This window comes from Cetorhinus maximus, chromosome 21 (genome assembly GCF_964194155.1).
Source record: "Cetorhinus maximus chromosome 21, sCetMax3.hap1.1, whole genome shotgun sequence".
NCBI classification, from domain to species: Eukaryota; Metazoa; Chordata; class Chondrichthyes; order Lamniformes; family Cetorhinidae; genus Cetorhinus; species Cetorhinus maximus.
In genome coordinates this window covers 28,435,893-28,448,248 of record NC_135899.1, presented here as the reverse complement: position 1 = coordinate 28,448,248, position 12,356 = coordinate 28,435,893, and positions in this window count along the sequence as shown.

Genomic DNA, 12,356 nt, shown 5'->3' with positions numbered 1-12,356 from the left:
AGTGTATCACTCATCCTCTTTCCAATACACTGTGTATCACTAACCCTCTCTCCAATACACTGTGTATCACTCATCCTCTTTCCAATACACTGTGTATCACTCATCCTCTCTCCAATACACTGTGTATCATTCATCCTCTCTCCAAAACACTGTGTATCATTCATCCTCTCTCCAATACACTGTGTATCACTAACCCTCTCTCCAATACACTGTGTATCACTCATCCACTTTCCAATACACTGTGTATCACTCATCCTCTCTCCAATACACTGTGTATCACTCATCCTCTCTCCAATACACTGTGTATCACTCATCCTCTCTCCAATACACTGTGTATCACTCATCCTCTCTCCAATACACTGTGTATCACTCATCCTCTCTCCAATACACCGTGTATCACTAACCCTCTCTCCAATACACTGTGTACCACTAACTCTCTCTCCAATACACCGTGTATCACAAACCCTCTCTCCAATACACTGTGTATCACTAACCCTCTCTCCAATACACTGTGTATCACTCATCCTCTCTCCAATACAACGTGTATCACTAACCCTCTCTCCAATACACTATGTATCACTCATCCTCTCTCCAATACACTGTGTATCACTAACCCTCTCTCCAATACAGTGTATCACTAACCCTCTCTCCAATACACTGTGTATCACTAACCCTCTCTCCAATACAGTGTATCACTCATCCTCTTTCCAATACACTGTGTATCACTAACCCTCTCTCCAATACAGTGTATCACTAACCCTCTCTCCAATACTCTGTGTATCACTCATCCTCTTTCCAATACACTGTGTATCACTAACCCTCTCTCCAATACACTGTGTATCACTCATCCTCTCTCCAATACACCGTGTATCACTCATCCTCTCTCCAATACACCGTGTATCACTAACCCTCTCTCCAATACACTGTGTATCACTAACCCTCTCTCCAATACTTTGTGTATCACTCATCCTCTTTCCAATACACTGTGTATCACTAACCTTCTCACCAATACACTGTATATCACTAACCCTCTCTCCAATACACTGCGTATCACTAACCCTCTCTCCAATACACTGTGTATCACTAACCCTCTCTCCAATACTCTGTGTATCACTCATCCTCTTTCCAATACACAGTGTATCACTAACCTTCTCTCCAATACACAATGTATCATTCATCCTCTCTCCAATACACCATGTACCACTAACCCTCTCTCCAATACAGTGTATCACTCATCCTCTCTCCAATACACCGTGTATCACTAACCCTCTCTCCAATACAGTGTATCACTCATCCTCTTTCCAATACACTGTGTATCACTAACCCTCTCTCCAATACACTGTGTATCACTAACCCTCTCTCCAATACACTGTGTATCACTAACCCTCTCTCCAATACACTGTGTATCACTAACCCTCTCTCCAATACACTGTGTATCACTAACTCTCTCTCCAATACACTGTGCATCATTCATCCTCTTTCCAATACACTGTGTATCACTAACCCTCTCTCCAATACACTGTGTATCATTCATCCTCTCTCCAATACACTGTGTATCATTCATCCTCTCTCCAATACACTGTGTATCACTAACCCTCTCTCCAATACACTGTGTATCATTCATCCTCTCTCCAAAACACTGTGTATCATTCATCCTCTCTCCAATACACTGTGTATCACTAACCCTCTCTCCAATACACTGTGTATCACTCATCCTCTTTCCAATACACTGTGTATCACTCATCCTCTCTCCAATACACTGTGTATCACTCATCCTCTCTCCAATACACTGTGTATCACTCATCCTCTCTCCAATACACTGTGTATCACTCATCCTCTCTCCAATACACCGTGTACCACTAACCCTCTCTCCAATACACTGTGTACCACTAACTCTCTCTCCAATACACCGTGTATCACAAACCCTCTCTCCAATACACTGTGTATCACTAACCCTCTCTCCAATACACTGTGTATCACTCATCCTCTCTCCAATACACCGTGTATCACTAACCCTCTCTCCAATACACTGTGTATCACTCATCCTCTCTCCAATACACTGTGTATCACTAACCCTCTCTCCAATACAGTGTATCACTAACCCTCTCTCCAATACACTGTGTATCACTAACCCTCTCTCCAATACAGTGTATCACTCATCCTCTTTCCAATACACTGTGTATCACTAACCCTCTCTCCAATACACTGTGTATCACTCATCCTCTTTCCAATACACTGTGTATCACTCATCCTCTCTCCAATACACTGTGTATCATTCATCCTCTCTCCAAAACACTGTGTATCATTCATCCTCTCTCCAATACACTGTGTATCACTAACCCTCTCTCCAATACACTGTGTATCACTCATCCTCTTTCCAATACACTGTGTATCACTCATCCTCTCTCCAATACACTGTGTATCACTCATCCTCTCTCCAATACACTGTGTATCACTCATCCTCTCTCCAATACACTGTGTACCACTAACTCTCTCTCCAATACACCGTGTATCACAAACCCTCTCTCCAATACACTGTGTATCACTAACCCTCTCTCCAATACACTGTGTATCACTAACCCTCTCTCCAATACACTGTGTATCACTCATCCTCTTTCCAATACACTGTGTATCACTAACCCTCTCTGCAATACAGTGTATCACTAACCCACTCTCCAATACTCTGTGTATCATTCATCCTCTCTCCAATACACTGTGTATCATTCATCCTCTCTCCAATACAGTGTATCACTAACCCTCTCTCCAATACACTGTGTATCACTAACCCTCTCTCCAATACACTGTGTATCACTCATCCTCTCTCCAATACAACGTATATCACTAACCCTCTCTCCAATACACTGTGTATCACTCATCCTCTCTCCAATACACTGTGTATCACTAACCCTCTCTCCAATACAGTGTATCACTAACCCTCTCTCCAATACACTGTGTATCACTAACCATCTCCAATACAGTGTCTCACTCATCCTCTTTCCAATACACTGTGTATCACTAACCCTCTCTCCAAACAGTGTATCACTAACCCTCTCTCCAATACTCTGTGTATCACTCATCCTCTTTCCAATACACTGTGTATCACTAACCCTCTCTCCAATACACTGTGTATCACTAACCCTCTCTCCAATACACCGTGTATCACTCATCCTCTCTCCAATACACCGTGTATCACTAACCCTCTCTCCAATACACTGTGTATCACTAACCCTCTCTCCAATACTTTGTGTATCACTCATCCTCTTTCCAATACACTGTGTATCACTAACTTTCTCACCAATACACTGTATATCACTAACCCTCTCTCCAATACATTGTGTATCACTAACCCTCTCTCCAATACACTGTGTATCACTAACCCTCTCTCCAATACTCTGTGTATCACTCATCCTCTTTCCAATACACAGTGTATCACTAACCTTCTCTCCAATACACAATGTATCATTCATCCTCTCTCCAATACACCATGTACCACTAACCCTCTCTCCAATACAGTGTATCACTCATCCTCTCTACAATACACCGTGTATCACTAACCCTCTCTCCAATACACTGTGTATCATTCATCCTCTCTCCAATACACTGTGTATCATTCATCCTCTCTCCAATACACTGTGTATCACTAACCCTCTCTCCAATACACTGTGTATCATTCATCCTCTCTCCAATACACTGTGTATCACTAACCCTCTCTCCAATACACCGTGTATCATTCATCCTCTCTCCAATACACCGTGTATCACTAACCCTCTCTCCAATACACTGTGTATCATTCATCCTCTCTCCAATACACTGTGTATCATTCATCCTCTCTCCAATACACTGTGTATCACTAACCCTCGCTCCCATACACTGTGTATCATTCATCCTCTCTCCAATACACCGTGTATTACTAACCCTCTCTCCAATACACCGTGTATCACTCATCCTCTCTCCAATACACCGCGTATCACTAACCCTCTCTCCAATACACTGTGTATCACTCATCTTCTCTCCAATACACCGTGTATCACTAACCCTCTCTCCAATACACTGTGTATCACTCATCCTCTCTCCAATACACTGTGTATCACTAACCCTCTCTCCAATACACTGTGTATCACTAACCCTCTCTCCAATACACTGTGTATCACTAACCCTCTCTCCAATACAGTGTATCACTAACCCTCTCTCCAATACTCTGTGTATCATTCATCCTCTTTCCAATACACTGTGTATCACTAACCCTCTCTCCAATACACTGTGTATCATTCATCCTCTCTCCAATACACTGTGTATCATACATCCTCTCTCCAATACACTGTGTATCACTAACCCTCTCTCCAATACACTGTGTATCATTCATCCTCTCTCTAATACACTGTGTATCACTAACCCTCTCTCCAATACACTGTGTATCATTCATCCTCTCTCCAAAACACTGTGTATCACTAACCCTCTCTCCAATACACTTTGTATCATTCATCCTCTCTCCAATACACTGTGTATCATTCATCCTCTCTCCAATACACTGTGTATCACTAACCCTCTCTCCAATACACTGTGTATCATTCATCCTCTCTCCAATACACCGTGTATTACTAATCCTCTCTCCAATACACCGTGTATCACTCATCCTCTCTCTAATACACCGCGTATCACTAACCCTCTCTCCAATACACTGTGTATCACTCATCCTCTCTCCAATACACTGTTTATCACTAACCCTCTCTCCAATACACTGTGTATCACTCATCCTCTCTCCAATACACTGTGTACCACTAACCCTCTCTCCAATACACTGTGTATCACTCATCCTCTCTCTAATACTCTGTGTATCACTCATCCTCTCTCCAATACACCGTGTATCACTCATCCTCTCTCCAATACACTGTGTATCACTAACCTTCTCTCCAATACAGTGTATCACTAACCCTCTCTCCAATACAGTGTATCACTAACCCTCTCTCCAATACATTGTGTATCACTCATCCTCTCTCCAATACACCGTGTATCACCAACCCTCTCTTCAATACACCGTGTATCACTAACCCTCTCTCCAATACAGTGTATCACTAACCCTCTCTTCAATACACTGTGTATCACTAACCCTCTCTCCAATACACTGTGTATCACTCATCCTCTCTCCAATACACCGTGTATCACCAACCCTCTCTTCAATACACCGTGTATCACTAACCCTCTCTCCAATACACTGTGTATCACTCATCCTCTCTCCAATACACTGCATATCACTAACCCTCTCTCTGGTACACTGCGTATCACTTACCCTCTCTCTGATACAGTGTGTGTCACCAACCCTCTCTCCAATACATTGTGTGTCAGTCACCTTCTCTCCAATACACTGTGTATCAATAACCCTCTCTCCAATACACCGTGTATCACTCATCCTCTCTCCAATACACTGTGTATCACTAATCCTCTCTCCAATTCACTGTGTATCACTCATCCTCTCTCCAATACACTGTGTATCACTAACCCTCTCTCCAATACACTGTGTATCACTAACCCTCTCTCCAATACACTGTGTATCACTCATCCTCTCTCCAATACACCGTGTATCACTCATCCTCTCTCCAATACACTGTGTATCACTAACCTTCTCTCCAATACAGTGTATCACTAACCCGCTCTCCAATACACTGTGTATCACTAACCCTCTCTCCAATACATTGTGTATCACTCATCCTCTCTCCAATACACCGTGTATCACCAACCCTCTCTTCAATACACCGTGTATCACTAACCCTCTCTCCAATACAGTGTATCACTAACCCTCTCTCCAATACACTGTGTATCACTAACCCTCTCTCCAATACACTGTGTATCACTCATCCTCTCTCCAATGCACCGTGTATCACCAACCCTCTCTTCAATACACCGTGTATCACTAACCCTCTCTCCAATACACTGTGTATCACTCATCCTCTCTCCAATACACTGCATATCACTAACCCTCTCTCTGATACACTGCGTATCACTTACCCTCTCTCCGATACAGTGTGTGTCACCAACCCTCTCTCCAACACATTGTGTGTCAGTCACCTTCTCTCCAATACACTGTGTATCAATGACCCTCTCTCCAATACACCGTGTATCACTCATCCTCTCTCCAATACACCGTGTATCACTAACCCTCTCTCCAGTACATCATGTATCATTAACCCAGGCTGCCATATGCCTTATTATCCGCTTTCTCAATTTTCCCTGCCACCTTTAACAATTTGTACAGATATACACCCAGCTCTCTCCGCTTCCCCACTTCATTTCAAATTGTCCCCTTTTTTGATATTGACTAACCTCATTCTTCCTACTAATATGAATCATTTCACAGCTCTCTTCATTATGTTTCTTCTACCACCTATCCACCTCTTCCATCAGCCTGTTTGTGTCCTATTGAAGTCTATCACTTTCTTCCTCACAGTTTACAACGTTTCCAAGCTTCGTGTCAACCGCTAATTTTAAAATTATGCCCTGTACACCCAATTCTCGGTCATTAATGTGGATCAAGCAAAGCAGCTGATCCCGACATCTGGAGAACCTCACTGTGCTCCTTCCTCCAGTCTGAAAAACAACAGTTCACCGCTCCTCTCCATTTCCAGTCACTAAGTTCACTTTGTGTTCATGCTGCTGCTGTCCCTTTTATTCCATGGGCTTCAACTTTGTTGACAAGTCTGTTATGTGGCACTTTATCAAATGCCTTTTGTAAGTCTATGTACACCACATCAACAGCATTACCCTCACCTACCCTCTCTGTTACTTCATCAAAAAACTCAATCAAATCCGTTCAACATGATTTTCCCTTAACAAATCAATGCTGGATTTCCTTAATTAATTCACATTTGTCCAAGTGACTATTAATTTTGTCCCAGGTTATTGTTTCTAAAAGCCTTTCCATCACTGAGGTTAAGCTGACTGGTCTGCAGTTGCTGGGTTTAACCTTACATCCATTTTTTGAACTATGGTGTAACATTTGTAATTTTCCAGTCCTTTGGAACCGTCCCTGTATCTAAGGAGGATTGGAAGATTATGCCCAGCGCCTCCATAATTACTTCCCTCAGTACCCTCAAATGCACCTGATCCCTTATTGGTGGACCTACTCTCTAAAACCTCCTGCTTGTCAATTTTTACCCCACCCACTGTCCTAACTACCTTCCCTTCCTCTATGTCTTTGGCAGCTATATCTTCCTTGGTAAAGACAGATGCAAAGTACTCATTTAGTGCCTCAGTCTAGCTCCCTGTCTCCATCCAGAAACCCCTTTCTGGTCCTTAATCATTCTCATTCCTCCTTTTACAACCCTTTTACTATTTAAATACCTATAGAAATCTTTTGGATGTTGGTTGCCAGCCTCATGTCATACTCTCTCTTTGCCTCTCTTACTTCTTCTTTCACTTCCCCATTGAACTTGCTATATTCAGCACCGTTCCCACTTATATTATCAGCCCAGTGTCTTGCTTCATCTTACTCTGTATCTCTTTCGCCTTCCAGGGAACTCTGGCTTTGTCCTATCTTTCCTCCTCCTGGGAACGTAGCTGAGCTATCTCCTCTTTCAGGGCAGCCCATTGTTCAATTGCATTGTTCCTTCACTGTCGCTGTGTCAAACTCCCTCCCTAACACCACATGGACTGCAACGGTTCAAGAAGGCAGCTCACCCGCCACCTTCTCCGGGGCAATGAGGGACGGGCAATAAACATTGGCCTAGCTGGCGAAGCCCACATCCTGTGAATGAATTATTAAAAAAAAGTTTTCCCTTTCACAGGATGTGGCATCTCAAACTTTGCCCAGTCCTGATAAAAAAGGAAAACATTCAGTCTGCTTCTCTCTCCACAGATGCTGTCTGACCTGCTGAGCATTTCCAGCATTTCCTGGTTTATTCCCCCTCCTTCCCGTTTCTACCCCGCCCAAAAAAAATGTTTTTCCAACCTAGTGACCGTGGCTGGTCCCATGCACCTCCCTGCATCTCACATCACATCTTTGTCTCTCTCATCGGTAAACCGACCTGTGTCTCTTCCCCTTCAACCCCCCACTACACCCCTCACCTCCAGACAAGGCTGCACCCTCAGCTGCTTAAATTGCAACACTGTCGTTTCACCCTCTTGCCTCAGGGCAGGTGCAGCAGCAGCGCTGAGTCCTCTGGTTAAGATAGACCGCTTTCTGCGACGCAAAGGATTGTGGGTAGTCTAGTCCTCCATTGGCCTATGGTTCCCAGGACTTTTTTTTAAAACAATAAGCGATTTCGCACACGGCGATAACTGTTGCAGTTTTGAGCTACCACTGTAAAATGATTATCCCAGTTAACGTAAAACGGCCCCTTTTCTTTCCCACTGCTTTATTTGGGCCTGGGTGTACATGCGCATAAGTAGCTGAAGGTGGCAGAGCAGGTTGAGAGAGCGATTCATAAAGCATACAGTATCCTAGGCTTTATTAATAAGGGCATAGAGTACAAGAGCAAGGAGTTTATGTTGAACTTGTTAAGACACTGATTCGGCCTCAGCTGCAGTATTGTGTCCAGTTCTGGGCGCCGCACTTTAAGAAGAATGTGAAGGCATTGGACAGAGTGCAGAAAAGGTTCACAAGAATGGTTCCGGGCTGAGGAACTCCAGTTATGATGATAGATTGGGGAAATTAAGACTATGTGCCATGGAGAAGAGAAAGCTAAGAGGAAATTTGATAGAGGTATTCAAAATTATGAGGGGTCTGGACAGAGTAGATAGGGTGACACTGCCCCCATTCATAAAAGCATCAAGAATGAGAGGGCACAAATTTAAAGTAATGGCAAAAGAAGCAAAAGTGACATGAGGAAGAACTTTTTCACACAGCGAATGGTTAAGGCCTGGAATGCACAGCCTGAGAGCGTGGTGAATGAAGGCAGATTCAATCGGAGCATTCAAAAGGAAATTGGACTGTTATCTGAAAATGAAGAATGCGCAGGGTTAAAGAGAGAAGGTGGGAGAATGGCACTAAGTGAATTAGTCATTTAGAGAGCCAGTGCTGACATGATGGGCCAAATGGCCTCCTTCTGCACTGAAGCAATTCTGTGATCCTGTAAAATTGCATGGCAGGGAAAGAGTAAAAATAAGGAACATTTTCATCTTGAGTTTCATCCAGACGCGTTAAATGCCATGAGAAACTCGTTTCATTCAACACCGTGCGGGAAATCAAATAGAAGAGGGATGGACTGAAGGTTGGCTGGAATCCAAAAAAAGTGTCTTTGCACACTGATTCTCTCTGTAATGTGTGCCCTCCAATGCACTGAGCAAAAACTTTTCAAGGGATTGTGAAAAAGAATCTTGTTGGCACAGGTGTTAGGTCGTGGGACACCCCAAAGGGTTTTGCAGACTGCAAGTGGCTTTTGAAGTGCAGCCACTGTTGTTTGGCAATGCAGTCACTGTATGCAGCAACATTGTAAATGGTTGATAAAGATTGCCTCTGCTCTGTATTTCCAATGTAACAGCCAGTGCATTCGCCTTGAATATGTTAACCATTTCACTAGAAATAACAGGCAACAGAAACACAATGGCTACAGTAGCTCACTGATTAAAATACTGGATGAGTGACCTGCAAGTCAGTTGCCATGGCAAGTTGTTAAATCAAATTTCATTAAAACATTTGTGGTGCTGACAGTCAGGATGCTGGGGTGGACACAAAAGCTGCTAGTGTGTTGAGTCACTGATCTATCCATTCTGGCCTATGAGTAGGATACACTTACTAGAGATATATTTCTGACTTGGTGTCGGGCTTAAAATTGGTAAAAACAGCAGAAATGGAATAGGGCAGTTTCTATAAAGCCTAGCTGATCGCAATGCCACATTTCACGTCAAGGTTGCATATTGAAAGTTCACTCCTTAGTTGCGTAAACTATCTCACCACCACCCTCTGGGGGCATCTAGGGAACTGCCAATGTTGCCCACATCCTGGGAATATAATAGTAATCGAGATAAACACAAAGGTCTTCACAATGAGCCGGGGAGGGTTTTGCTTCCGGAGAGTTTAAAACAAGCTCCCAGTGTTAATTTTGTTTTAATTCTTTCATGGGATGTGAGCATCATTGTCAAGACTAGCATTTGTTGCCCATCTTTAATTGCCCATGAGAAGGTGGTGGTGAGCCACCTTCTTGCCAGACCATTTCAGAGGGGCAGTTTTGAGTCAACCACACTGCTGAGAGTCTGGTGTAACATGTAGGCCAGACCGGGTGAGGACAGCAGATTTCCTTCCCAAAAGGACATTAGTAAACCAGATGGATTTTTATGACAGGTGATGATAGTTTCATGGTCACCATTACAGAGACCTGCTTTCCAATTCCAGATTTTTTTAAAAATTAATTATTTTTATTTTATTAATTAATTGAATTAAAATATGAGTGGTCTACAAGATAGAATACTTTCCTACTTCAACACTCAGTGTCACATTACTGGTCAGTTACGGCTTACAGCTCCTTCAGTTCTGCCCTGAGAACAAGTTAACCTCAGAAAGCATGTCCTCCAGCTCAACTCTGTATTTTCCACTTCTGACACCAGCTGCTAGCTGTAGCCTCTCTGAGAGGGATGGCTAGATAGGTTCCCCCATAAGCTTATGCCCATTAGGACTGCTTGAGGATGCCTCAATTTATTTCACTCAGGATCCTGAAAGATTTTCATTCTAGCGGTCTGATCTGCCCTGGGAGACAAATCTCTGTGGTGGAATGCCAGTATGCTCCTCTATTGTGGACTTAAGCATCATCTTCATGCACTTCTTCCCTCCCTAGCTCTATTATTTCCTCCAGAACTGCGTGCCCTCGGAGTTATCTGCGCTCCTCCAGTTTGGGCCTTCTCTGGCATCCCTGATTTTCCTCGCTCTATAATTGGAAGCTGTGCATTCAATTGTCTGGGCCCTCAGCTCTGGCACACCATAAGACCATAAGACCATAAGACATAGGAGCAGAAATTAGGCCATTCGGCCCATCGAGTCTGCTCCACCATTCAATCATGGCTGATAAGTTTCTCAACCCCATTCTCCCGCCTTCTCCCCGTAACCTTTGATCCCCTTACCAACCAAGAATCTATCTATCTCAGTCTTAAATACACTCAATGACCTGGCCTCGAAAACCTTCTGTGACAATGAATTCCATAGATTCACCACTCTCTGGCTAAAGAAGTTTCTCCTCATCTCTGTTCTAAAAGGTCTTCCCTTTACTCTGAGGCTGTGCCCTCGGGTCCTAGTCTCTCCTACTAATGGAAACATCTTCCCCACATCCACTCTATCCAGGCCTTTCAGTATTCTGTAAGTTTCAATCAGATCCCCCCCTCATCCTTCTAAACTCCATTGAGTATAGACCCAGAATCCTCAAACGTTCCTCATATGTTAAACCCCTCTGCCAATCTCTAGTAACTTTAAGACACTCCTTGAAATCTACCTTTTTTGACCAAGCTCTTAGTCCCCTAGCTAAATATGTGGCTTGGAGTTGATTCCTGTCTGATAATTGCCTCTGTGAATCAGCGAGGGAAGCTTTGTTACATTGAAGCACTATATAAATGCAAGTTGTTGTTGTTGTTGCAGCATGTCCTGCCCTCAGAGCTGATTGAACGTTTGATTCAGTGACTATTGCGGTATTGCTAATTGGGGCTTCCAACCTGCTGCATGAGCGCTGTGCCAGCATGTGACTGCCGGCCACTGCCACATGGTGTGACTGACAGTGCAGTGAGACTAAGCAGCGGCATCCTACGCAGTCCCGAGTCTGCCCTGAAGGGAGGTACTGATCCCTTTGTCCACTATGTCAAAGAAACTGCTGGTTAATTGTGCTCCTATTCTCCCTCGGTTTTCTCTTCACCTTTATTTGGGGGGTTAGAAAGTGGAACATCGTTCATTTGAGGCACCGGTGATGGCATCAGGCATTTGGATTTTGAACATGGCATTCACAAGATTCTCTCTGTTTCTTCCCAACCCCAAACTGATAAAAGCAACAATCCCCACACACCAACCCAACCCCCTCAAAACACCCCACCTCCCCCGAACTACTGTTTTTCCAATTTAAAGAGCACCTTATGGCCTCTCAGAATGGGAAACTAGAGGTGGCTTTGTGCTGTAGGCTAATCCACAAGCTAATTGGGCCTTTGACCCTCGCAAGTTGAGGAGCATTACTATCCTTCCATCAGGGCTGAGTTTACAGGCTTTGCATCAGCCATGGCTCAGCTGGTAACACCCTCACCTGTGAGTCAGCAAGGCTGAAGGTTCAAGTCCCTGTTCCAGAACATAAGTACAACAATCTAAGCTGACAGTCCAGTACAGAAGGAGGGCTGTGGTTTCAGGGGTACCATCTGTGAGCTGAGATGTTAAACTGAGGTGGATGTAAAAGATCCCA